This window comes from Lipotes vexillifer, unplaced genomic scaffold (genome assembly GCF_000442215.2).
Source record: "Lipotes vexillifer unplaced genomic scaffold, Lipotes_vexillifer_v1.1 scaffold311, whole genome shotgun sequence".
Taxonomy (NCBI): domain Eukaryota; kingdom Metazoa; phylum Chordata; class Mammalia; order Artiodactyla; family Lipotidae; genus Lipotes; species Lipotes vexillifer.
Window position 1 is genome coordinate 1,818,086 of NW_006791012.1, and position 11,307 is coordinate 1,829,392.

Sequence of the window (11,307 nt, forward strand, 5' to 3'; positions counted from 1 at the left end):
GATTCCCTGACTGTTGTAAACTAAAAGCCTATTTTTTTTAAAACAAGTCTAAATTGATGTGTAATAACTTAGTTAGAAGTCATATGAAGTTTCATGGTTTCAGTTGTTTTACTTTGATTTTCCTGCAAAGTGCAGCTCAGTGGGTGTGAACCCGCACAAACCAAAACAGAAAAAAAGGGGGTTTGCACAGAATCTTCAGAAACGGAGATGCATGGTACTCACAGCTTTATTCAGCAGCTCAAGGGGGACAGTATGTCCAGCATTGCAATCTATCACATTAACAAAAATGATGACTCCTCAGGGAGTTGGAATAAAATGTTTAATAACGAAATGGTGAGGAAACCATTTAATGACTCTTGCGTGTGTTTATGACTTCTGTGTTTACAACTTCTGTGTGGTTTTTTTTTTTTTTTAACAAGGATGGATGTGTTCTTTGTAAAGAACAGAAGTTGTGTAAAACCCCAAATGCTCAGGTTAAGACCCAAGGATGAGAAAAATGTCTTCCTCACGGAGCATTCTTACATTAAAAAAAATGATTTTGAGTACAATGACTGAGAAACAAGTTTCCACTTGTCCAGATAATGCAGTTTTGGATGGAATGATACATCTTTAGCAGAGTGTCTATTTCACTCTTGTTATTTGTTTAATATTTTTAAAAGGGCCACTTTGGAGGTTTTGTATACATTGTCTTTGATTTTATGTCTGTTTCAGGGACAATAAAATGTGCCCTATTATTTGCACTTAGTACGTGTCATTTATACATGCAACCTGGCTACACCCAAGTAAAGAAGCATTTATTGAATTAGGGGTATGGTTAGGGTTAGGAACTTTGTATGTATGTATTATAGAAGCACATTTTATATACATATATGTATATTCTTTATATATGTTTATGCATATATGTGTTATGTATATGTATGCCTGTATCTCTATCTCTTTAGTGTACTTAAAAGCATACTTATGAAAATTTTCTGAATCATCTCCATGTAGAACTTCCCCCATCTCTGTCATAACCCCACTGCATCCTATACCTCCTGTTTTCAGAAATAATACTGATACTATCTTCAAAGTATACTTAGACAAAGAATAAATTTTTTTCTCATACCAGTTTTCATGGACTGTTGATATGTCGGCAATAAGAGAAATCAGCTTTTGTAGAAATATGAAGTATATTTCTAATCATTTATCACAGGAATGCTCCACAGTGACGTAATTTGAATGCTTGGGGTAGCTTAATGAGGTGTCTGTGCAGAGATGGGGAATGTATGGGGTCAGTCCTAGATAAAAGGTGAATGGCCAGCAGATACAATTTGTGCCTAAGTAGCAACATTCAGAAAAAAAAGGTGACAACTGATATAGCAAGTTCACCAAACGGCACCAAGAAGATGTTCTAAAAATTGTAGCTCAATGACAAATTGAAACTGAAAGACAAAATCTTGGTTGAATATTAGGGAACTGGCTTCAGATACCCCATGAAATTTTTTCTTAAAGAAAGACTTTCTGTTGTTATTGTACTGTTTTTATCCAGGTTTCACTACTTTGATTGGTTTGAATGTACACACATGTTACAATTGGGTCTCAGGGTAAAATCTCTCCAAATATACTGTGGATTTAAGGTCTAGCTTGGCACCATGAGAAGTCTAGTTTAATTCAACTCAGGGTAGTGTGGGGTCAAGAACCTGGTTTTTAATGGAGAGCAGGATCCCACCCTGATGCAGGGTGTGTGCTGTAGGTGAGGTGGGGATAGGACACTAGGAGAGCAAAATCCAAGATGGAAAACCGTGGATGGTAACAACAGTGGAGCAAATGGTTTCTAGGTATCTTTGTTCTTCTGGGATAGACAGATGAACCATCAGACTTGGTATTCCCCCTGAGGAGGTATTGCTTATAGATAGTAAATATTTCACCAGAATTCATCTGCCAAAGTAGAGTCAGGAAGGTCAACTGGAGCTTCAAGCAATGCTAGACCAGACCTAAAGTTTCTTGAAGTGCCCCCAGGGCATCTCTAGCAAGGGGTGCATTGGGGCAGGAGGATAAGAACCCAGAGGAAGTGATCTGCATCCTGCATCCCTTCTTCAACTAGAGGAACTCCACATAATATTGCACTTGAATAAAAGGCTTTACCATTAAAAGTACTCTAAGGACTTCTGCTTTAGATACCTATTTACGTGGACATGGAAGCAGTGCCACATCCCTTACTGACAATAAAACCCGTCATTGCTGATTACTGCTTTGAGATGTCACAGGTCTGTTGCAGAAGAAATGTATGCTGGTTATTAAGAACGATCAGCACCTCCTGTGGTTGTCAGCAGAACTGTCCCTGTGCAACACAAATCTTGTTGGACCCTGATATCATCTTTGTGAGCAACTGTGACTCAGTCAAGGTTAAAATGAAATGCCAGTGCAGGTTGTTAAAAGAGGCGGTAGTGGGCTTCCCTGGTGGTGCAGTGGTTGCGAGTCCGCCTGCCGGTGCCGGGGGCGCGGGTTCGCGCCCCGGTCCGGGAGGATCCCACGTGCGCCCGTGAGCCGTGGCCGCTGAGCCTGCGCGTCCGGAGCCTGTGCTCCGCAATGGGAGAGGCCACAGCGGTGAGAAGCCCTCGTACCGCGAAAAAAAAAAAAAAAAAAAAAAGAGGCGGTAGTCACTGAGGATTGCAGTTGTTAAGCGGGTACAGGTATTGAAAAGCATGCAGTGAAGCCGAACTATAATCCAAGCAAGTTGGGTGGTGCTGCACTTTCATATTCCAGGAAGCTTTAACCATTTTATAACATTGAACTAAGTAGAAGATATCTGGATTTCTATAGCAGTGATGTGCTCTAGGATATTTGATTTAGCCCAAACTCAAATTCCTCAAACTGCTTACATTTGAAAGTTTTGGCACTGCTTCCCTGAATGAATTGGTAGTTTGAGGCTGGGTTAAAAAAACTAGGCCCAGATATTATATAGAAATATTTTCTCCAGTCAGAAATAAAGAAAACTCTATTCTAGTGCTTCTGGAAGAGAATGGGATAGTGGCATCACAGGATACTAGTATTACGTATGTTATATCAACTTATACTCACGTAGTAAGTTTGTGGGTCTTGAGTCATTCAGGGGATACCTAGTCCTTGAGTGCTGGATCATCAACTTAATGTGAAACTGTGCTTCTAAGAGGCTAATCAGACTAATTGGGTCAGAGTTTTTTTGTTGCCATGCCCCAGCAGCATAAGTTCGCCTTGAATAGGGTGATGGGTGCCGTGGTAGAGTGGTCCAGAAAAGCCCAAATCATTGGACCAAGTCTTGGTTTAGATTTCAGAAGGCTGATCATTTTATACATTACTGCTAAGTATATAGTGAAAAGCATGGAAACGTATTCTATATTGCTGATGGGTAATTTTAGTGTTCATAATTCTATTTTCCAAAATGTTTTGCAGTGACTTTGGATTACCTCTGTGATCAGAAGCATAATCAAACCATTAAAGTGTTAAGCTCTCCTCTTGGCTCAGGTTTTAAACAGGACCTGGGTCTCTTCTAAGTGATACAAGAATACAAGGACCCTCCATTGGCAACTTACTGAACGATAAAACTGAATGAGAAGTCTTGGACAATTCTCATAAAACTTCTCTGGTTACCCCAGGAAAACCAGCAAAGACGTGGATCAGTTGTTACGATGAACTTATCCTCCTGAGTCAGGAGCTGTATCTATTTGCTCTAGTCCAGATTATTGGCAAAAAGGAGCCATTTTTTTGTAAGCAGATCAAAAACATAGTGAGCTAGCTGGGAAGGGGAAGATTTTGGGAGTCAGAAATATGGTGGCACGCTTAGTCAGCACCACCTAATTCGGCAATAATGTTAGGGACACTGTCAATAATCTCTCACCAGCAGTAAACAGATACATTTTGCGATCTGAAAAAACAGAGCTAGACAGAAAATGGGAAGCGAGTACTGAACCTACTGAAATCCAATGCAAAGAAAGCACTGAGGTCAATGAAAGGACTGTGTATTCATGGTCATCATCAAAAAATCTACAAATGGTAAATGATGGAGAGGGTGTGGAGAAAAGGGAACCCTCTTGCACTGTTGGTGGGAATGTAAATTGATACAGCCACTATGGAGAACAGTACGGAGGTTCCTTAAAAACTAAAAATAGAAGTACCATATGACCCAGCAATCCCACTACTGGGCATATACCCTGAGAAAACCATAATTCAAAAAGACACATGCACCCCAAAGTTCACTGCAGCACTATTTACAATAGCCAGGACACGGAAGCAACCTAAGTGTCCACTGACAGATGAATGGATAAAGAAGATGTGGTACATATATACAATGGAATATTATTCATCCATAAAAAGGAACGGAATTGGGTCATTTGTAGAGATGTGGATGGACCTAGAGTCTGTCATACAGAGTGAAGTAAGTCAGAAAGAGAAAAACAAATATGTATATCAACTCATATATGTAGAATTTAGAAAAATGGTACAGATCAACCCATTTGCAGGGCAGGAATAGAGATGCAGGCATAGAGAATGGATGGGTGGACACAGAGGGGAAAGGGAAGGGTGGGATGAACTGGGAGATTAGGATTGACATAAATACACTATCATGTGTAAAACAGTTAGCTAGTGGGAACCTGCTGTATAGCACAGGGAGCTCAGCTCAGTGCTCTGTGATGACCTAGATGGGTGGGAGGGAGGTCAAAGACAGAGGGGATATATGTATACATATAGCTGATTCACTTTGTTGTACAGCAGAAACTAACATAACATTGTAAAGGAATTGTATTCCAATTTAAAAAAAAAAAAAGATGGAAGCATGAGTTCTTTACAGAAACATCTCAGCAAATTCTGCCACGTTACTTTCTGCTTCCATGGGATTATCATTGTTCGATTTCTCTCATGCACAGAAAACTTTTGTCCCATGGCATTGCTTTTGTCCCCAAACACTCCTTAACCTCAGACACCCATAATCATACATGCCCCAGGATCATGAACTTAAGGGATTTTGATGCAGTCACAGTGAATACAGCCATGTTCAAATATGTCCTATCATGTACGTTTATAAATACTGTTGTATATTTCCTGTCACTCTCAAAGTCCCAAAGGCTTTTATGATATCTTTTCTTCCTTTATATCATATTACAAAACAACTGCCTCTCAAATACTATCATAATTATTGACTTCCCTAATGGCCACTTTAATTGAAATCATTTGGGATTTCCCAGTGGTATTCATTCAAGTGCCATATAAAAAAATGACCTATTAGCAGTTTTAGAATGCTACCCATTATTAACAAGGGGAATTCCCCTTTCATCCATCTTCTATCCTAAGGATTATATCATTTCAACAAGAACAAATCTGTTTCCCATCAGGATTCCATCAATTAACACCTACTACACACTGTATTAATACACACCTCATGCCAGGGTTCTTATTAATTCAGAGAGTTTGTTTCTGAGCTTGGTTATTATTCACAATAAGCAGATTAATTATTCTTAGAATAGGAGATTGTTAATGAGCCCTAATATTCTTATCTAAATCCCTTACTTCACAGATAACCCGATGAATTGGCAAGCATTGTGATCCTAAGTGTGATGTTATAAAAACATTCTTTGTTTGGTACGGAGGATTTAGAGCTAATTACCTTAAAATACCATTAGCTAGAAGTTTACTAACAAGGATAATAATTAACTTCTTTTGTATTCAATTTATATGGAGAAGCAATACTTAATAATTCATTCATTCTCTCAACATATTTATCAAAAAGTTATTTTTTATGTAAAGTACTGTTCTAGATCCTAAGATCAGGACAATTTTTTTTTTTTTTTGCTGTATGCGGGCCTCTCACTGTTGTGGCCTCTCCCGTTGCGGAGCACAGGCTCCGGACGCGCAGGCCCAGCGGCCATGGCTCACGGGCCCAGCCGCTCCGCGGCATGTGGGATCTTCCCGGACCAGGGCACGAACCCGTGTCCCCTGCATTGGCAGGCGGACTCTCAACCACTGCGCCACCAGGGAGGCCCTGGACAATTTTTATAAAGAAATAATTTCAATATATGTCCTAGTATTTGGTACACATCTGTTTATATTCTCTCTCTCACTAAGTGAGGATATTAAGCTGATTTATATTTAGAAAGAATTTCAGTGACAATATTGAAACAGAAAGTGATTACTCTGAATTAAAAACAGCAACAAGAAAAATAACCAGAATTCCTGATGACCAAAGTGTTCCATCTTGGATTGTGATTTTACTTTATTTGGTACCATAAGACCTAAAATTATCTGTGGACTAATTGCAAGACTTACAGTAGCTAAGTAAAATGAAAGAGATGACACTGGAGTTGGTAGATACTGAAGTAAGCTACTCAAACCTCCAGAGATATCGGAATTGTTATAACATAAAATACATTACTCATTATTCAATTCAGGGATCTTCCACTTCATCAAGTTCTTCAGTGCTAGAATGTCTTCATATGGACAATTCCTACTGCTCAATATATTGCTAAAATAAGCCTTTCTAGAGCTTAGGTGAGGTTTTAAACTTCATAACATGAATGAACAAACTCTCATTTAGACATTTACCGGGTGATATATTATTTAGGATCCTATTTAACAATTCAGGAATTTATTTTATTCTTGAGTATGTGTTCAGCTGAATTGGCCACTCAATCACGAGGGGCTTATACACAATGCATATTTGTCACCACCACTCTCTATACAATAAATAATTTGCAAAGTCAAACCAAGTTGACCAGTGTCTTCAAAATAGTGCGGACGTGCTCCTAAATATTTACGTCTACGAAATCATCTATTACTCAAAGATCTTAAAGTTTCAGACATGTTTACCAGACAGAAAATAATAAAAAACTTGAACTCTAAATTTTCCAAGATTTATCAGCATAAACTCACTTTGTGACACTATTTGAATTTAATTTTCTGAATGTAATATGTATTAGTTTTACCCACTTGAGACTGGAACTATGTTCCTTGATCCATTGTGAGTATATTTTTTAAAACAGTAATAGATAAAAACTCCTCTTACCAAATAAGAAAGAGAAGCTTTAAACCTGTATTAGTTTATTGTACTGTTATTTTGTGTTTACCTCTCATTAGCTCTTGCTATTCCTATGGTTGCTGATTATTCTTATCAAGTAGCATGGACTTATGCTTAAGTTTCTGGCAGTGTTAACAATGAGGGAAGGAATTACTTACCTCCAAATGATCATTTGTAGCAGGTTGCGCAAAACATTACATTCATGTTAACAATATATATGCCCAAGCTTTTCACATTTCCTGTAGCTCTAATATTGATTCTAACTTTATGCAGGGGATGGGGAGAATGATAGAATAATTTTTTAAAATATAAAATATGAGTCTTCCTAAAGACCTTCTTAGAAGAAATAAGCAAACATTACACAAGCCCGTATATAATCTTCCTTTGCAAACTGGGTCAGGAAATGTGTGTTTCATTTCAAAAAGGAACACTTAAATTTGGAGAGAAGGATGAATATGCAAAAATGAACACAAAGCTTCTTTCAAAATGTTTTGATTATGTGCCAGAAGAGAACAGTATTAGAAGTTTCAATTGAACAAAAGGGAGTAAGGAAATGTACTTTTTACATCAAATGCCAAATTTAAAAGCACATTCTAGGCAAAGCATCCAATTCAGATCAAAAGAGTTTGCTTAGAAAAAACGGTGGCAGCCTGAATCTGTGGCTCATCCTCCCTCCAAAATGAGCAAGCTCAACAGGAGTACAAATCAGACAACACAGGACCCATACTTTCAGCATTATTACTAGGAAACTGAGAATATTATGAACTTTGCATAGAATAGAGAAAGTGTGTGACCCTTAGAAATATGGCAGTGAAGAGAAAGAATGAAGTAGGGGAAAAATTAAAGACCCTGATGACAAGACAGAGAACCTTAAGATATGACAGACTTTCCCTTTCTCCCTAACCAGCAAAAACATCCATTTAAAAATTGCATTTTTTCATACTGACAGAAAAGGGAGCTTTTGAATGAGGGCCCCTGTCCAACTGCCTAGAAATAGGAACCAACTTTATACAAAACTACATTAAGATCAAAAACGAAGAATTGGGATATTTCAGAAGATGAAAATTTCACCTTCTGAAATCATGAAGCAAGAGAGACCTACTGTAACACAATACTCCCAATTTAATTAAATATTCTCAAACATGCAGTTGGAGATATATATGTAAATAATACATGGGAAAGAAATTAAATAAACAAAATAATCTTAGCATCATAAAAATGAAGAATGAATTACAAGGTAGTCAAGGGAGAAGAGATTCAAATAAAAATCATGTAATAGACATTGAAGAATAGCAGAAAAGTTATGAAGAGAATGAAAATAACATAAAGAAGTAAAAAAGGTCATAGAAAAAGTGCTTGAAATGGAAGACATAAAAAGAAAAAATAACATCTGTATAATTGAATCCTGGAGAAATAAAAACAAAACAATGGCACACAAATAATTAAACTATAATCTCCCCAATATTTCCAGAAATAAGAAAGCAGATGTGCATATTAAAAGGACCCACCATGCATGTGGGGAAACCTATCTGATGTGATCAACTCTAAGACATATCCTGGTAAAACTGCTAGAATTTAAAGACAGAAAAAAATATCCTCAGGGTCTTCAGGACAAAGAAAAAATTATTTAAAACTTTAAACAGGCTGATTTCAGATTTCTCAAGAGTAGCATACAAACATCACAGCAATGGAGCAGCATGTAAGACATTCAAATAAAGAAATTCATATCAAGGATTTTATATACTGCTAAGCTGTCTTTCAAGTACCAATATTATAGAAAAAAGAAGTTTTAAACATGTAAGAATTGAGGTAATAATTTACCCATAAACTCTTCCTAAAGAATCTGCTGGAGTTAGATCTTTATCTGACCGAGAAAAGACTGGGCAAGCTTAGGTAAAAGGACAAATGGTGATTATTTAATATACACAATTATAGATGCAACCATAAAATAAGAGTGGGAACATCTGTGGAATAATAGCATGTAAATGTTATATGCTGTAAAAAATAGAAAGAATACAAATTTAAAATGTGAAGAAAAGGGAGAAAGAGGAAAGTAGAATAAGGTCATTAATTCTCCTTTATGGAAAATAAGTGGAGTCAGAGGAAACAATTTAAAACTGAGAAACTATTTAGAAAAGGGTTAAGATGGGGGGGGTTAAAGGCACTGTGAAAGGTACAAATACAAAAGTAACCAATAGAAGAAAATTAAATCCTTTCTTAATGACAGAAGAAATAAAAAGGAAAAGAAGAAGAGAAAAAAGTAATACCACATAGAGAAAAAAACCCCACAATAAATATAACAATATGCACAGTAATTATGACACAAAATAGTATGACAAAGTTTAGATAAAACATAAAAGTCATATAAAGACAGAGAATGGGCTATATTAGCCCACTAAAAGGAAAAGACATACAAATTGGTTCATAAGGCAAAACCTAACTCTATGCTGACACAAACCTAAATAGAATGATTCAAAAAGGACGGGAAAAAAAGCAAAAAAGTGTAACTGGCAAAGGAAACAAGAAGAAAGCAGGGGTTGTAATCCTGACATCAGATAAAGAGAATCAGGCCAAAAAACATGAAGCATGACATCTTTGTAGTCCGAAAAGCTGTAATCCATGATGTAGATTTAACACTTATGAGTATCTCTGAATCAAACAAAGATAGATAGAAACATTGATAACAGAATATCCTGACACACCATCCTTATTGTAAAACAGGTCAATTGGATTAAAAAATAAGTAAGAATATAACATAAGTAAGCAAAGTAATCAATAATAAGATCTTACGGATTTGTATCAAACACTACACCCTGATAATGGAAAATGTACCCTGTTGTCAACTGCACACAAAAATCGATCATAAAGCATAGGTAAGTGTCTTTATATAATTTAGGTTTAGGGGAAAGCTTTAGAACTATGATTCAAAAATCCAGCAATAAAGGATTAAAAATAGTTAAAACATTTGTATGCATTTGTCTAAAGACAAGTGACACATTCAGAAACAATACTGCAAGACATATCTTAGCTAAAGGGCTAATATTTTACTATACAAAGAACGTTTTAACTGTTTTTTTTTTTTTTTTGACTGCACCTTGTGGGATCTTAGTTCCCCAACCAGGGATTGAACCTGGGGCCACAACAGTGAAAGCGCCGAGTCCTAACCACTGGACCACCAGGGAATTCCCCAAAGAATATTTTAAGAATGAAACGTCCATTGACGGATGGATAAAGAAGATGTGGTACATATATACAGTGAAATACTACTCAGTCATAAAAAAAGAAATAATGTCATTTGCAGCAACATGGATGGACCTAGAGTTTATCATTCTAAGTGCAGTAAGTCAGACAGAGGAAGACAAATATCTCATGATAGCACTTATATGTGGAATCTAAAATATGATACAAACTATTTACAAAACAGAAATAGATTCATAGACATAGAAAACAAACTTATGGTTACCAAAGGGGAAAGTGGGGTGGGGATAAATTAGGAGTTTGGGATTAACAGATACACACTACTATATATAAAATAGATAACCAATAAGGACCTACTGTACAACACAGGGAACAATACTTAATATTTTGTAATAACCTATAGGGAAAAGAATCTGAAAAAGAATATATATATATATATATTTATATATATATATATATATATATATATATATATTCAGTTATGTATATAATTGAATCACTTTGCAGTGTATCTGAAACTAACAAAACATAAATCAACTACATTTCAATAAAAAGAATGAGGGAAAAAATTCGAGATGAGCAAAGCACCTAAACAATTTAAAAAAAACCAAAACATTAAGGGCTTCCCTGGTGGCGCAGTGGTTGAGAGTCCGCCTGCAGATGCAGGGGACGCGGGTTCGTGCCCCTGTCCGGGAGGATCCCACGTGCCGCGGAGCGGCTGGGCCCGTAAGCCATGGCCGCTGAGCCTGCGTGTCTGGAGCCTGTGCTCCGCGACGGGAGAGGCCACAGCAGTGAGAGGCCCGCGTGCCGCACAAACAAACAAACAAACAAACAAAAAACAATGAAAAGACATTAAAATGGCCCTCAAATCTATTAAAAGATGCTTAACTTCTTTCATAAAAGGAAAATACAAATTTAAAACTACACGGAATACTATTTTTACCTGGTTAGATAGGCACCGATTTAAAAGGTTGACAATATACTGTTGGAAAACAGGCTTTCTCATTCATCACTGGTGGCAATGCAAAATGCGACAACCCTTTAGGGGGATCTGACAGTATCTAACAAATTTACAAATGTCT

At 36.8% G+C, this 11,307-nt stretch overlaps 1 non-coding gene across 1 annotated transcript; it reads right to left on the reverse strand.

Moving 5' to 3' along the window:
* Positions 1–10,136: 10,136 nt before the first annotated feature.
* Positions 10,137–10,209, reverse strand: TRNAE-UUC (transfer RNA glutamic acid (anticodon UUC)). Its single transcript has one exon. It is a non-coding gene; the product is annotated as a tRNA-Glu (tRNA).
* Between the last annotated feature and the right edge of the window lie 1,098 nt (positions 10,210–11,307).